This window comes from Nothobranchius furzeri, chromosome 7 (assembly GCF_043380555.1).
Source record: "Nothobranchius furzeri strain GRZ-AD chromosome 7, NfurGRZ-RIMD1, whole genome shotgun sequence".
In the NCBI taxonomy this organism is placed as follows: domain Eukaryota; kingdom Metazoa; phylum Chordata; class Actinopteri; order Cyprinodontiformes; family Nothobranchiidae; genus Nothobranchius; species Nothobranchius furzeri.
The window spans coordinates 33,363,492-33,376,856 of NC_091747.1; the positions used below are offsets into that span (position 1 = coordinate 33,363,492).

The window sequence follows — 13,365 nt, forward strand, 5'->3', positions numbered from 1 at the left end:
CAAATTGGAAAACTGGTTCAAACCAGGATGCGGCAGAAAAGCTGACAGCTTCCTGGAACTAAATGTTTCTTCTTCCTGCAGACTTTCACCACAGAAATTAGTTGTACTATCAGGAAAATATCCAACAGGAAGATGTCAGAGAGCGTAATCTCTCAGATCTGTGGAAGCCCTGCTGGAGGATTCTAGCAAGCACCAACCATCATCAGCAACTGACATTGATTTTAGGGTCTGTCACTGATTTATCCCACATCAGAAGCCAAATGGATGTGTGCCCAGGAACAGCCAAACAAAAAAGGTTGCTGACAGCAACGCTGGACAGCTGCAAAGCAGAAAAGGCCTGAAAGGAGATAAGTTTCTTCTGAGGACATGGAAGCTTTGGGCTCCATGACGAAAGCCATGAAGGAAGAGCACAGAAGGATAAGATGACTACCTAGCAGCATTTGTTGCACACAGTGTTCTTGTCATTACTTTGAAAGAACCACAACTCTTTTGTCTGGAGGATGTTCATCAGACAGATGATTAATGAGGAGAGTTAGGAGCCAAAGATTTCTCTCTCTGCATGTATGCAGGGCTTAAATTGTGACTTTACGGATGGACCTGACACCCTTTCTCAGAGAGACCTGGTGAGAAAGGATTGTCTTCAATTTGGGGATAGGATTGCATCAGGCATCTGCCCCATGCCTTAGAAATCTCTCTCTCTCTCTCTCTCTCTCTCTCTCTCTCTCTCTATATATATATATATATATATATATATATATCTCTATCTATCTATATATAAATATATATATATATATAAAAAAAAATATATATATATATATATATATATATATATATATATATATATATGGAGCGTGCCTGACTCTGTGTTGTTGATTGGTTGGGAGTCTAGTATTAAGCTACCTGATTTCTAATGACCCTTTTTTTTATCTCCTCCTTGAACAGTCACCTTATCGTGGTGGAGGAGTTTGAGTGCCCTAATGATCCTAGGAGCTATGTTGTCTGGGGCACCTTGTGCCCCTGGTAGGGTCTCCCATGACAAATTGGTTTTAGGTGAAGGGTGAGACAAAGAACGGTTCTGAGGAACTTTCATGGATGAACTATCAAGGAGTCGGAGTACCCGGCCCGGAGGGTTACCGGGGTCCCACCCTGGAGCCAGGCCTGGGGTTGGGGCCCGTGAACGAGCGCCTGGTGGCCGGCCTTTCGCCCATGGGGCCCGGCCGGGCCCAGCCCGAACCGGATACATGGGCTCATCCAACTGTGGACCCACCAGCCGCAGGAGGAACATGAAGGGTCCGGTGCAATGTGGATCGGGTGGCAGACCGAGGCGGGAGCCTTGGCGGTCCGATCCCCGGACAAGGAAACTGGTTTTTGGAACATGGAACGTCACCTCGCTGGCGGGGAAGGAGCAGGAGCTTGTGGCAGAGGTTGAGCGGTACCGGCTTGATATAGTCGGACTCACCTTGACACATAGCATTGGCTCTGGAACCCAAGTCCTTGAGAGGGGTTGGACTCTCTCCTTTGCTGGAGTTGCTCCGGGAGAGAGGTTGAGGGCTGGGGTTGGCTTTTTGTTAGCCCCAAGACTCTCTGCCTGTGTGTTGGGGTTTACCTCGGGGGACGAGAGGGTAGCTTCCCTGTGCCTTCAGGTCGGGGAACAGGTCCCTACTGTTGTTTGTGCTTATGGGCCAAATATCAGTTCAGAGTACCCACCCTTTTTGGAGCCCCTGGGACGAGTGCTAGATAGTGCTCCATCAGGGGACTCCATTGTCCTGCTGGGGGACGTCAGTGCACACGTGGGCAATGAGAGCATGACCTGGAGGGGTGTGATTGGGAGGAACGGCCCGCCTGATCTGAACTCGAGTGGTGTTTCGTTATTGGACTTCTGTGCAAGCCGCAGTTTGGCCATAATGAACACCATGTTCGAACATAAGGATGGCCATGGGTACACTTGGTACCAGGGCAGCCTAGGTCACAGGTCGATGACAGACTTTGTAGTCGTATCATCTGACCTGCGGCCATATGTTTTGGACACCCGAGTGAAGAGAGCTGTCAACTGATCACCACCTGGTGGTGAGTTGGATCAGATGGCAGGTGAAGATGCCGCATAGACATGGCAGACCCAAACGCATAGTGAGGGTCTGCTGGGAACGCGTGGCAGAAGAACCTGTCAAGACGGTCTTCAACTCCCACCTCCGGCAGAGCTTTGACCGCGTCCCGAGAGCAGTGGGGACATTGACTCCGAGTGGGCCTTGTTCCACTCTACGATTGTTGAGGCAGCTGTTGCTAGCTGTGGTCGCAAGGTGGCCGGTGCCAGTCGTGGTGGCAACCCTCGTACCCGCTGGTGGACACTAGAGGTTCGGGGAGCCGTTAGGCTGAAGAAGGAGGCCTACAGGGCGTGGCTGGTCTGTGGGTCTCCGGAGGCAGCAGACAGGTACCGGATAGCCAAGCGGGGTGCAGCAGTGGCAATTGCCGAGGCAAAATCTCGGGCGTGGGAGGAGTTTGTGTCTGCATTGTTTTGTCCCCCGCTCCTGCTAGATCTGTAGGTCTCCAGGTTTTTTGGCTCCGTGCCCCACTAGGTTTTCTTTGGCTCTGCCCTTCTAGTATTTTTTGGCTTTCGTGCCTCTCTAGGTTTTCTTTTGGACTCACCATCTTAATAAAGATGTTTAATTTTACATCCTCTCCTGCCTCGTGTCATTCTGGGTATCTGCACTTTGGGTCCTACTCCTCCAACCCTCAGCATGACAGAGAGTACATTTGAGACAAACCACTCAGGTATGATGTCATATAGCTGATGATTAACGAACCAGGAGAGGAATGGCTCTCATATCACAGATTAGGTCAAATATTGTATTCACAGGAAATTCAAGTATAATTACTTTGCAGGGTTTCAGAGTTAATTAAAAGCATTAATTATGATAACTTGATTGATGCAAAATGCCAGGAGGCTTACTAAGTAAAGAGCTGGCTGAAACTCGGATCTGATCCAGACATAAACTGGTTTACACCTACTCTGTTCACATGGTGTGGTGCCATGAGGAAGTAAATAAAAGTAAACACAGTTTCCTTTATCATTGTCCAGGTTCTGCAAAAGGCTTTCTAGGTGTTTTTTATTCAGCCTTATGCTCCACCGCCACTCAGACCGGTGTCAGCAGCTTTAAACAGAACCAGCGAGTCGGCCTGCTCCGCGGCACATCTGCAAAGCTGCAGCTGATAAAATCTTATCAGGAACCTTTGAGCACATTAGTCAACATTCACCATATTTTCAAATGTAAACAAACTCAGTGTATCTGGTAATTCACTAAATCTAAACGTACAGAAAGGAAAAGAAACACTTCATGGGTGAGGCTTGTAATGACTCCCATCCATCTGGGATGAATCCATGAAATGCGTCAATGTGACAACTCCACAAATGCAGAGACTCGTTGTTGTTGTTGTAGTTTAGCCTCTGCTCTGTACTCACAGGTATCAAGTAAATCTTTGTCTGTGCCTTTCAGACATATTTAAATATTTCATTCAAGCTGACACATTAGGTTCACAGGCATTAAAACTACAGAAAGCGTGTTTTCTGAGTGGGAACCCATTAGTCCCCCTGCACTGCACCACTGCAATCAAGGTAATTGTGAAATAATGAATGTCTTATATCAATTAATAACCCTGACATTTATCACCTGCTGTAAAAGAAAGACGTTTATCTGCTGCTGAGGCAGAAAAAAAGAACGCCTTCATGGAGAAAAACCACTGCTGTTGTGTCAGCTTGTCAACAGTTTGGCTGAGTTTCGGTCCATGTTTCCACAACTTAGAAGTTTTCTGTGACAGCGTCTGAGTAAACCTCCATTATTTTCCCATTTGGGTTTTATTTTTATCGCATGAGGTTCCTTTGAGCCAGCGCTGTGGCCCCTCACAAGTATCTCCGTCTCAATCGCTGGTCTCTTTATTGCAGAACCCTTCCACCATGACACGCTGCCATTCTTAATGCAAATCTCAAATTGACTTCTTGTAAAAATGTGCGCTGCAATTACTGTGCATCATAAAAGCCTCATTGAGTTGTTGAAACTAAATGAATGTCACATGAAGAAAAATGATCATCATGAAGCAGAGCAGTCTGCTGCTGCAGCTGGATTCCTGCTTCCTCCAGTGACTTGTAGGACCTGAGGTGAGAGCCCTGACCCTGCTGCATAACCAATCAAAACACTTGAATGTGAGCAGATATTAAAAATCAGCTCATCCAGTAATCATCTGTTTTGGTAACACAAACCCTCAGAAGGGCTCACACCGAGGTCCTGGACTCCAGATGACACATGAAATCTGCTCGTCTACAGCAGCGTGGAGGTCAAACACTAACCCTTCAGACCGCCTGGCTTTCATTTTCTTCTTCTATGGAGAATAAATTAGGTTCATACTTAAACTGGTTTACACCTGAACTGGTTCATACACAAACTTGTTTATACATGAACTGAAGAAGAAGAAGAAGAAGAAGAAGAAGAAGAAGAAGAAGAAGAAGAAGAAGAAGAAGAAGAAGAAGAAGAAGAAGAAGAAGAAATCATTTCTATAGCGCCTCTCAAGATAAAAATCACGAGGCGCTTCACGGATTTATACATAAACTGGATAATAAATAAACCAGATTATAAATAAACCAGATTATACATGAACTGGTTTATACATGAACTGGTTTATACATGAACTGGATTATAAATAAACCAGATTATACATAAACCAAATTATAAATAAAACGGATTATAAATAAACTGGATTATAAATAAACCAGATTATACATAAACTGGATTATAAATAAACCAGATTATACATAAACCGGATTATACATAAACTGGTTTATACATAAACTGGTTCATACATAAACTGGTTCATACATAAACTGGTTCATACATAAACCGGTTCATACATGAACTGGATTATACATAAACCATATTATACATGAACTGGATTATACATAAACCATATTATACCTGAACTGGATTATACATAAACCAGATTATACATGAACTGGTTCATACATGAACTGGTTCATATATGAACTGGATTATAAATAAACCAGATTATACATAAACCAGATTATAAATAAACTGGATTATACATAAACTGGTTCATACATAAACTGGTTTACACATAGACTGGTTCATACATAAACTGGTTTATACATAAACTGGTTCATACATAAACTGGTTTATACATAAACTGGTTCATACATAAACTGGTTTATACATGAACTGGATTATACATAAACCAGATTATACATGAACTGGATTATAAATAAACCAGATTATACATTAACTGGTTCATACATAAACTGGTTTATACATGAACTGGATTATACATAAACTGGATTATACATGAACTGGATTATAAATAAACCAGATTATACATGAACTGGTTCATACATACACTGGATTATACATGAACTGGATTATAAATAAACCAGATTATACATAAACCGGATTATAAATAAACCAGATTATACATGAACTGGTTCATACATAAACTGGATTATACATGAACTGGATTATAAATAAACTGGATTATACATGAACTGGATTATAAATAAACTGGATTATACATAAACCGGATTATAAATAAACTGGATTATAAATAAACCAGATTATACATAAACCGGATTATAAATAAACTGGATTATACATGAACTGGATTATAAATAAACCAGATTATACATAAACTGGTTCATACATAAACTGGTTCATACATAAACTGGTTTATATATAAACTGGTTCATACATGAACTGGATTATACATAAACTGGTTTATACATGAACTGGATTATAAATAAACCAGATAATACATAAACTGGTTCATACATAAACTGGTTCATACATAAACGGGTTTATACATGAACTGGATTATACATAAACTGGATTATACATGAACTGGATTATAAATAAACCAGATTATAAATAAACCAGATTATACATAAACTGGTTTATACATGAACTGGATTATAAATAAACCAGATTATACATAAACTGGTTCATACATAAACTGGTTCATACATAAACTGGTTTATACATGAACTGGATTATACATAAACTGGTTTATACATAAACTGGATTATACATAAACTGGATAATAAATAAGCTGGATTATACATAAACTGGTTCATACATAAACTGGATTATACATAAACTGGTTCATACATAAACTGGTTCATACATAAACTGGATTATACATGAACTGGATTATAAATAAACCAGATTATACATAAACCAGATTATACATAAACTGGTTCATACATGAACTGGATTATAAATAAACCAGATTATACATAAACTGGTTCATACATAAACTGGTTTATACATGAACTGGATTATACATAAACTGGTTTGTACATGAACTGGATTATACATAAACTGGATAATAAATAAACTGGATTATACATAAACTGGATAATAAATAAACTGGATTATACATAAACTGGTTCATACATAAACTGGATTATACATAAACAGGTTCATACATAAACTGGTTCATACATAAACTGGTTCATACATAAACTGGATTATACATGAACTGGATTATAAATAAACCAGATTATACATAAACCAGATTATACATAAACTGGTTTATACATGAAATGGATTATACATAAACTGGTTCATACATAAACTGGATTATACATAAACTGGTTCATACATAAACTGGTTCATACATAAACTGGTTCATACATAAACTGGTTCATACATAAACTGGATTATACATGAACTGGATTATAAATAAACCAGATTATACATAAACCAGATTATACATAAACTGGTTCATACATAAACTGGTTTATACATGAAATGGATTATACATAAACTGGTTCATACATAAACTGGATTATACATAAACTGGATTATACATAAACTGGATTATAATTAAACTGGATTATACATGAACTGGCTTATAAATAAACTGGATTATAAATAAACTGGATTATACATGAACTGGATTATACATGAACTGGTTCATACATGAACTGGTTCATACATAAACTGGTTCATACATGAACTGGTTCATACATAAACTGGTTTATACATAAACTAGTTCAGACATAAACTAGTTCGCTTTAAGAAACTAAAACAACAAATGTTTGCTCGTTAGTAAAAAATATCAAAGAGCTGATTAGTAGATTATTTAAATGTAATCCACTCTAGAAGATGTATGAAAATACAAGAGTGGTAAAAGAAAACGTTCTCTGCAGATTTTGAATACGACATTTGTGAGAGGTGACAGCACCGTGTTTACCTCCCTGTTGCATCAGAGCTGCAAACGTGGAGAAGAGAGTTGTTTATTTTCTTGATCATTTATACTATACGCATCTGTATCAAGAAAGCAGTTGTCTCTGTTTTCACACTTTTATTCATTCTGTTGTGGCTACGCTAGAGCTTACTGCCAGGTCAGATGTCTGATGATGTGTGTTGGTTGTGTTTAGATTGGCCAAGTTGTTTCCATCCACACCGCTTTGTTTAGAAGTGTTTTACGTGTGTCCGGATAGCTGTAGATACCTGGCAGGTGTGTGTATGTGTGTGTGTTGCGGGTGTACTCTCTCTAATAATACATTGATAAAACAGTACATATTATACCCAGTAGATGAGGCATCTCACAGTTGTTAACAGGGAAAATATAGCGTGTTGGTTGGTTCGCTGGAGTTTTTGACAATTAAAATTGCGCCCACATTTTCTAAGTTAAACACATCTCTTTCAACAAAGGTAGTTTCTGCATCTTGCTTCAGCCCTTTCCCCCCGCCCCCTGCGCAGTGGCCGCAAACTCACAGATGCGCCTGCTGCCTCTCAGAGTTGCTGCCCTAAACTTGTTTTTATTTGACTATTTTTCTGTCCTGTCTCTGTTTATTATCTTCCTGCATCTCCTCTCAATCCTGAAGAAATCTTCTACCTTATGAATTACCTTTGAACTGCAGTTCTAAAAGATCTACCGACTGCAAAAACAGCAGAGTGCGCGCCGGCTGCACCGGTGTCATGCATCACTGGAGGACAAAACAGGTGATGCACTCCGCTCCACAGCAGTGAAATGCATCAGGCACAAACAAAAGACAGAAAACATAAAAGGAAATGAGCCGACATGAACGATTGTGTGCTAAATTTGTTTTTGAGGTGGCGACACCTAGTTGGATAATTTTACTGTGGCCGAGCTTAGGGCCCAGATGTCTGTCTGGAGCGCAACAATCAGAGCTTTGCATGTGCAAGCTGGTTAAGGTTAGGATGGGGGTGAGGGAAAGGTTAAACTGCAAGAGGGTAAAGGTCACAATTCGGTCAAATGTCCGTTTTACGGCGGGCGTCAGATACCGATGCTCTGGCACAGCGTGTCGCCTCCTGGCGCACGGGGGCTCGTCACCTGCTGTCTTTTCCGAGGACTGCATCTTGTCGGTCATTATCACGTGACAGCGACTAGTCTATGAAAGGCATAAAAAGTCACTACAGAGCAGTGAAGTTGACTAGTTGATACGACCCCTAACGGGTAGTCACAGATCTGATGTGGTGAGTATGTGTTAAGTTCAGGGTGGAATCTGCAAAGCTGGTTTCAAGATTCAAGAAAACTATACCGCCAGATTAGGCACCTGTGTGCATTCATGCACTGGTATATATAAGGTTTATCTATAGGAGCATCCAATAGAGAGTGTGAGAGGGGCCACAAAAGATGTGTAGGAGATGGAGAGAGTTCCAAGTCCCAGAGATCCAGGAGCTGCCCCAGAGCGCAGGGACCCCAGGGAGACTGTAACCAGAAAAGCCCCAGCCCCCTCTTGAGAGGCGCAGAGGATTGCCCCGGGAGGCCACAACCAGCAGCCGGCAGAGTCCCGGGAGATATCAGCGGCAAGCCCGGAGGCCCCCCCTCAGCCTCCCACCCCCAAGCCGGCCGAGCCCGGAACCCAGCGACCCAAGACCATGGGGTGACCAGCCCTGCTGGGGACCCAACCGAGCCCAGGCAGCCACCAGGATCGATCAGGCAGACTCCAAAAGTCTTTAACCTCATGCCCCGGGAGCCGCAAACACTCAGGCAAACCAAGGCACCACACTCCACACCAAATGTGGCAGGGGGAGGGGAGTTGAAGATATGTAGTAGCACAAGAAGTCCCAGGAGAGGGGAGGAGTCCAAGACCCCACCTGACATATACAGCCATACAAAGACACAGTCGCACACTCCCTCCCTCATGCTCCCCATACACACCCTATTCACTCTGGTCCCGGTACTGCTGCACAAAGGGTACAACCATCACTGGTTCCCAGAGTTCACCCCTTTCTGCTGGGGTGATAATGAGCAGGCTCCCCCGCCCAACATTGAGAAAAACATCCCACCACCCCAGACACCAACAAGATGGCCAGCTCCCCCTCCTAGCCTCCAGCCCTGGGAAACCAAGTGACAACAAAGGTGTCCTAAGACCTACAGTGATGGTGCGTGCTCATGAGGTGTATTCCATGGCTGTGGTGAGAGGGCAGCGCAGGCATTGTCTGGCCTATGCCAGCTGATGCAACCACACAACCCCACTTCCCCCCGCAGCCCTCTGTGTGCAGTTTAACCCTCTGGAAGCAGGCGTTGCAGATTTGCAACATTAAAACCTACCTACCTGGTTACTCCACAAACATATTTCATGAGCATTTTTTAACTCAGAAGTACCCCTGAAGGACTTAGTTGTTCGTCCTTTTATCAAAACTTATTTTGAGCTTGAAAAGGTTAAAATTGGAAGTGGGCTCTTGGGATGAGGCTGTGTAATAGTTGGTAAATGTAGTGCTTTAAGAGCTTAATATATTATCTCTACTTATGACCAATACGCTGTGATACTCTACATAAATATAGAATATCAACCTGCTTGGTCTTTGGATGTTTTATCAGAAGATTCTAGGATTCTTTGTTTATTCAGGGATTGTAGAACACTCCGTCTTGATTCAAGGAAAGAGTCAGGTTTATAAAAAGTAAGAATTTATTTTCCAAACAATTAAAACATGACAAGTTAACTAATATTTACTGTGATGGATGGATCCAGGTGGATGAAATGTGATGTATGGTGCCTATGTGTGAATATAATGTTATCAGAACTTTCCTATCTAGCTGAGTTCTGGGTTCAAAAGGGAAGAATTTGGTTTGCGTTAAGCTATGAAGTTGATTATTAACAAAAAGCATCAGACGCTATCTGTCATGTCTATGCGCCCAAGTGGAGACTATCTTTTGGATCCGAGATGTCAGGGGGTCAGGTGACCCCCAGGTACTGAAGTCCGTAGGAAAACCGCAGTATGACCAGGTCAGTCCAGAGTCGTCTCCAGGTCACGACAGGTTATAACTAGTTTGCGTCTCGAAGGACTCTTAAGGAGTCGGAACAATATCAGCTTTGTTCTGCAAGAACTGTTTGCAGTGTCAGTTGTGTAGGCAGCTTTTAGCAGTGTCTTGGCAGCTTGCCAAAAATGCTCAGGGTTAAAGAGGTGTTACTCTGGACGGCCGTTCCGAAGCGCTCTCTAGAACTGAATGCTGAATGATGGAAAGCTGGAATGTGACCACTGAATCACCACAGTGATTCTGTTTTAATATTCTCATATTATGATTTACTTGGCCAATCGGAGCGTGCCATGTTAAGGGATATTACCAAGAAAACCTCAGACATCACGCCTTCTTGAGATACCAGATGCTCTGATCTGGGGCTAAAGAATTATCTATGTGTCACGAGTTTAACTTAACTTAATTTGTTCTTGTGTCTGAGTGCGGGTGACGATTACCTTGTCATATCAAACATTACTGATTACCAAATATATATATATATCATTCAATGTAATAATTCATTTTATACTTTCAGTAATTCAAGCACAGATCAGTCAACCTTATTGGTTTAAGCACTGATTAATAAAACATTATTATTGTCCATATCACATTTGTTGATTTCATTTTATGAAAGTTCACTTTATTGAGAGAGTGGGCACTCCTGCGGTGTTATCAAAGAAGGCTTTCTTTGGGAACACAGGCTGACGTGTTCCTCCTGAAATGTCAACAAGGTTGCAGTATCCTTCTGGGCTTTTAGATAGATAGAGCGTAAAATCCACCTTGGAGAATAGAATCAGGTCTGCAGATGGCCGCTGGCATATAGGTCAATCTGTTGGTGAAAATTGACCATTTCTGGACATTACAGCTGAAAGATCCCCTTGTCAATTGCCGTTGAGTGTGCTCACTCCCAAGGCCCAAAGTGTGTGTTTGCGTGGAATGTCGGTGGTGGAAGTGTTTAATGTGCAAATAAAATTGGGGCAGGCTGCCACCGGAATGCGGAAATGGAATCCATACCTGCACCCCTGACTTGCCCACCCACCAAGGTCCTATGTGCATGATTGCGTGATGATGTTAAGGAGCAGGAGTAGGAACATGTACAGTATGGGGATGGGGAGGGCTGACTGGTTGGCCTAAGCCCTCCAGGAAACCAGCTCACCCACTGACCCCAATAGGCACCTCTGTTCCCAAAATGCCCCCCAGGGCATGGAGACCCCATGAATGCTCACATTTCTGTCAGTGTGCACCAGGGCAGCTGTGGCTTCAATGTAGCTTATCACCAGGTTGTGAATGTGTGTGTGCATGGGTGAATGACTGATTGTGTTGTAAAGTGCCTTGAGGGCCTCTAAAAGGCACTAAATCAAACACAGGCTATTTACCATTCGTCATTCCTGCTGATTGATAGACTTTTAACTTTTCTAAAGGTCAAATTTACAAACACTTTATCTGGAACTATTGGAGGACAAAGGAAAGGTACAATGGTAGTGTATGCTTAATGTCAAAAATATGCCTTTGATATATTTGATTTGAAATTTGTTTCAGGACACAAGCAGCTGCGTTATAACACACACACACACACACACACACACACACACACACACACACACACACACACACACACACATGCGTTAACAAGAAAGCCGAAATGTGTTAAAATATTTATGTATTCATGGACAGGTCTCCAGCCCATCTCAGGGACAAACAACCAGTCACACATTCACTCAAACCCAAGGGAGCACTCCACGAATCCAAAAATGCTCCCAACAAGGAAGTGGCAAAAATTGCAGTTCCACTATCATCCACTGGAGGCTGGCACCAGAAGCGAGCAAATCCTCATTGATTTCCATGTTAAAAATGCCAGTTTAACAGCAGAATTAAACACGTTTACAGCCTGGTTCAAAAAAACCATTTTAGGTTTAATTGATCCAGTTTACATTCATGACAATTCTGGGGGGGGGGGGGGGGGGGGGGTGAATTTTTTTGTAACTTTTCTGTTTCGGTCTAATCGAATGCTTGAACTTATGAATACTTAGATGTGATTGACAGGTAGCATGAGCTCTAGAGCTAGCGCTCAGAGTCCTCTGTGTGTTTGTGTTTGTATGCCCATCAAAGACGGAAAGCTGTGGTATTGGTTGCAGTACGAGATCATCCTAGAAGCCTCAGATTCATTTTTATCAGTAAATAAAATGATATGTCTTTGCTTTATGCCACTGGTTGTATGGGGGAAATGGTGGTCAAAGATGGGTTGAAATATAACGTGTTGGTGAGGCTGGCTGGGTACCCGAGTTATGTAAGCTTACCGAGGTTAGCCAACAGAAGCTTCGGGGCTTTGCTGGTCCACCGCAGTCAAAGATCTGCAAAGAAGTTTTGCCGAGTTTCGGTAACATGCCTCTCCCTTTAACAGTGGCATCATTGCTAACTCCACACATGCATGAGAATAACTTGCTAACTGTACACAGAAAAGCTGCAGCCGGCTTTCAAATAATGCTACCAACTCCGTCACCTTGCAGCTGTATCCTCATGTATTCTAAAAAGAAAAGTCACTTGTTATTTATAACCTTAATCACAAATCGAATGAACGTTTTTTATTCTGGATCTATTTCCTGGCAGCAGCAAATTAACTTGTGAACTTAGAATCAGTGGTGTCATCCTGACCTTCTGTTCCTCCCTACAGATCATTCAGTAATGATGGAGGACTTTCCTCTTTTCTCCTTGAATGAGACAATCTAACTTTGACAGCTTGACATACTACACCTGGATGCCACATGACACTACTCTAAGAAATCATTCAGTAGAACAAATTCACTATTTTCTACTCACACACACTCCAAAGCCTTCCCAAAAACTACAGTCTGTGCTTATTAGTGCAAAGATTTCCAACATGAGTTTCTGTCTAGGAGTAAAATAAAACACAGAAATTACAGCTTTTTTTTCACATTTGGTTCATTTACACAGGAAATCAGGTGCATTGCGTTTTATTGTATTACTTTTGTCTTGTAGATCTTGAAACTCACAGATAACGCCCTTTTGGAATGCGTTTCCAACGTTGAGGGAAAGCTTCCTGTTCACCCTTCTCATTTTAAAGTGTCTCTCAGAAGA

The 13,365-nt window shown here is 42.1% G+C and overlaps 1 protein-coding gene across 1 annotated transcript in view; it reads right to left on the reverse strand.

Moving 5' to 3' along the window:
* vstm2a (V-set and transmembrane domain containing 2A) overlaps positions 1 to 13,365 on the reverse strand; it is a 117,619-nt gene that overhangs the window by 34,820 nt on the left and 69,434 nt on the right. The gene's annotated exons all lie outside the window — the stretch shown is intronic.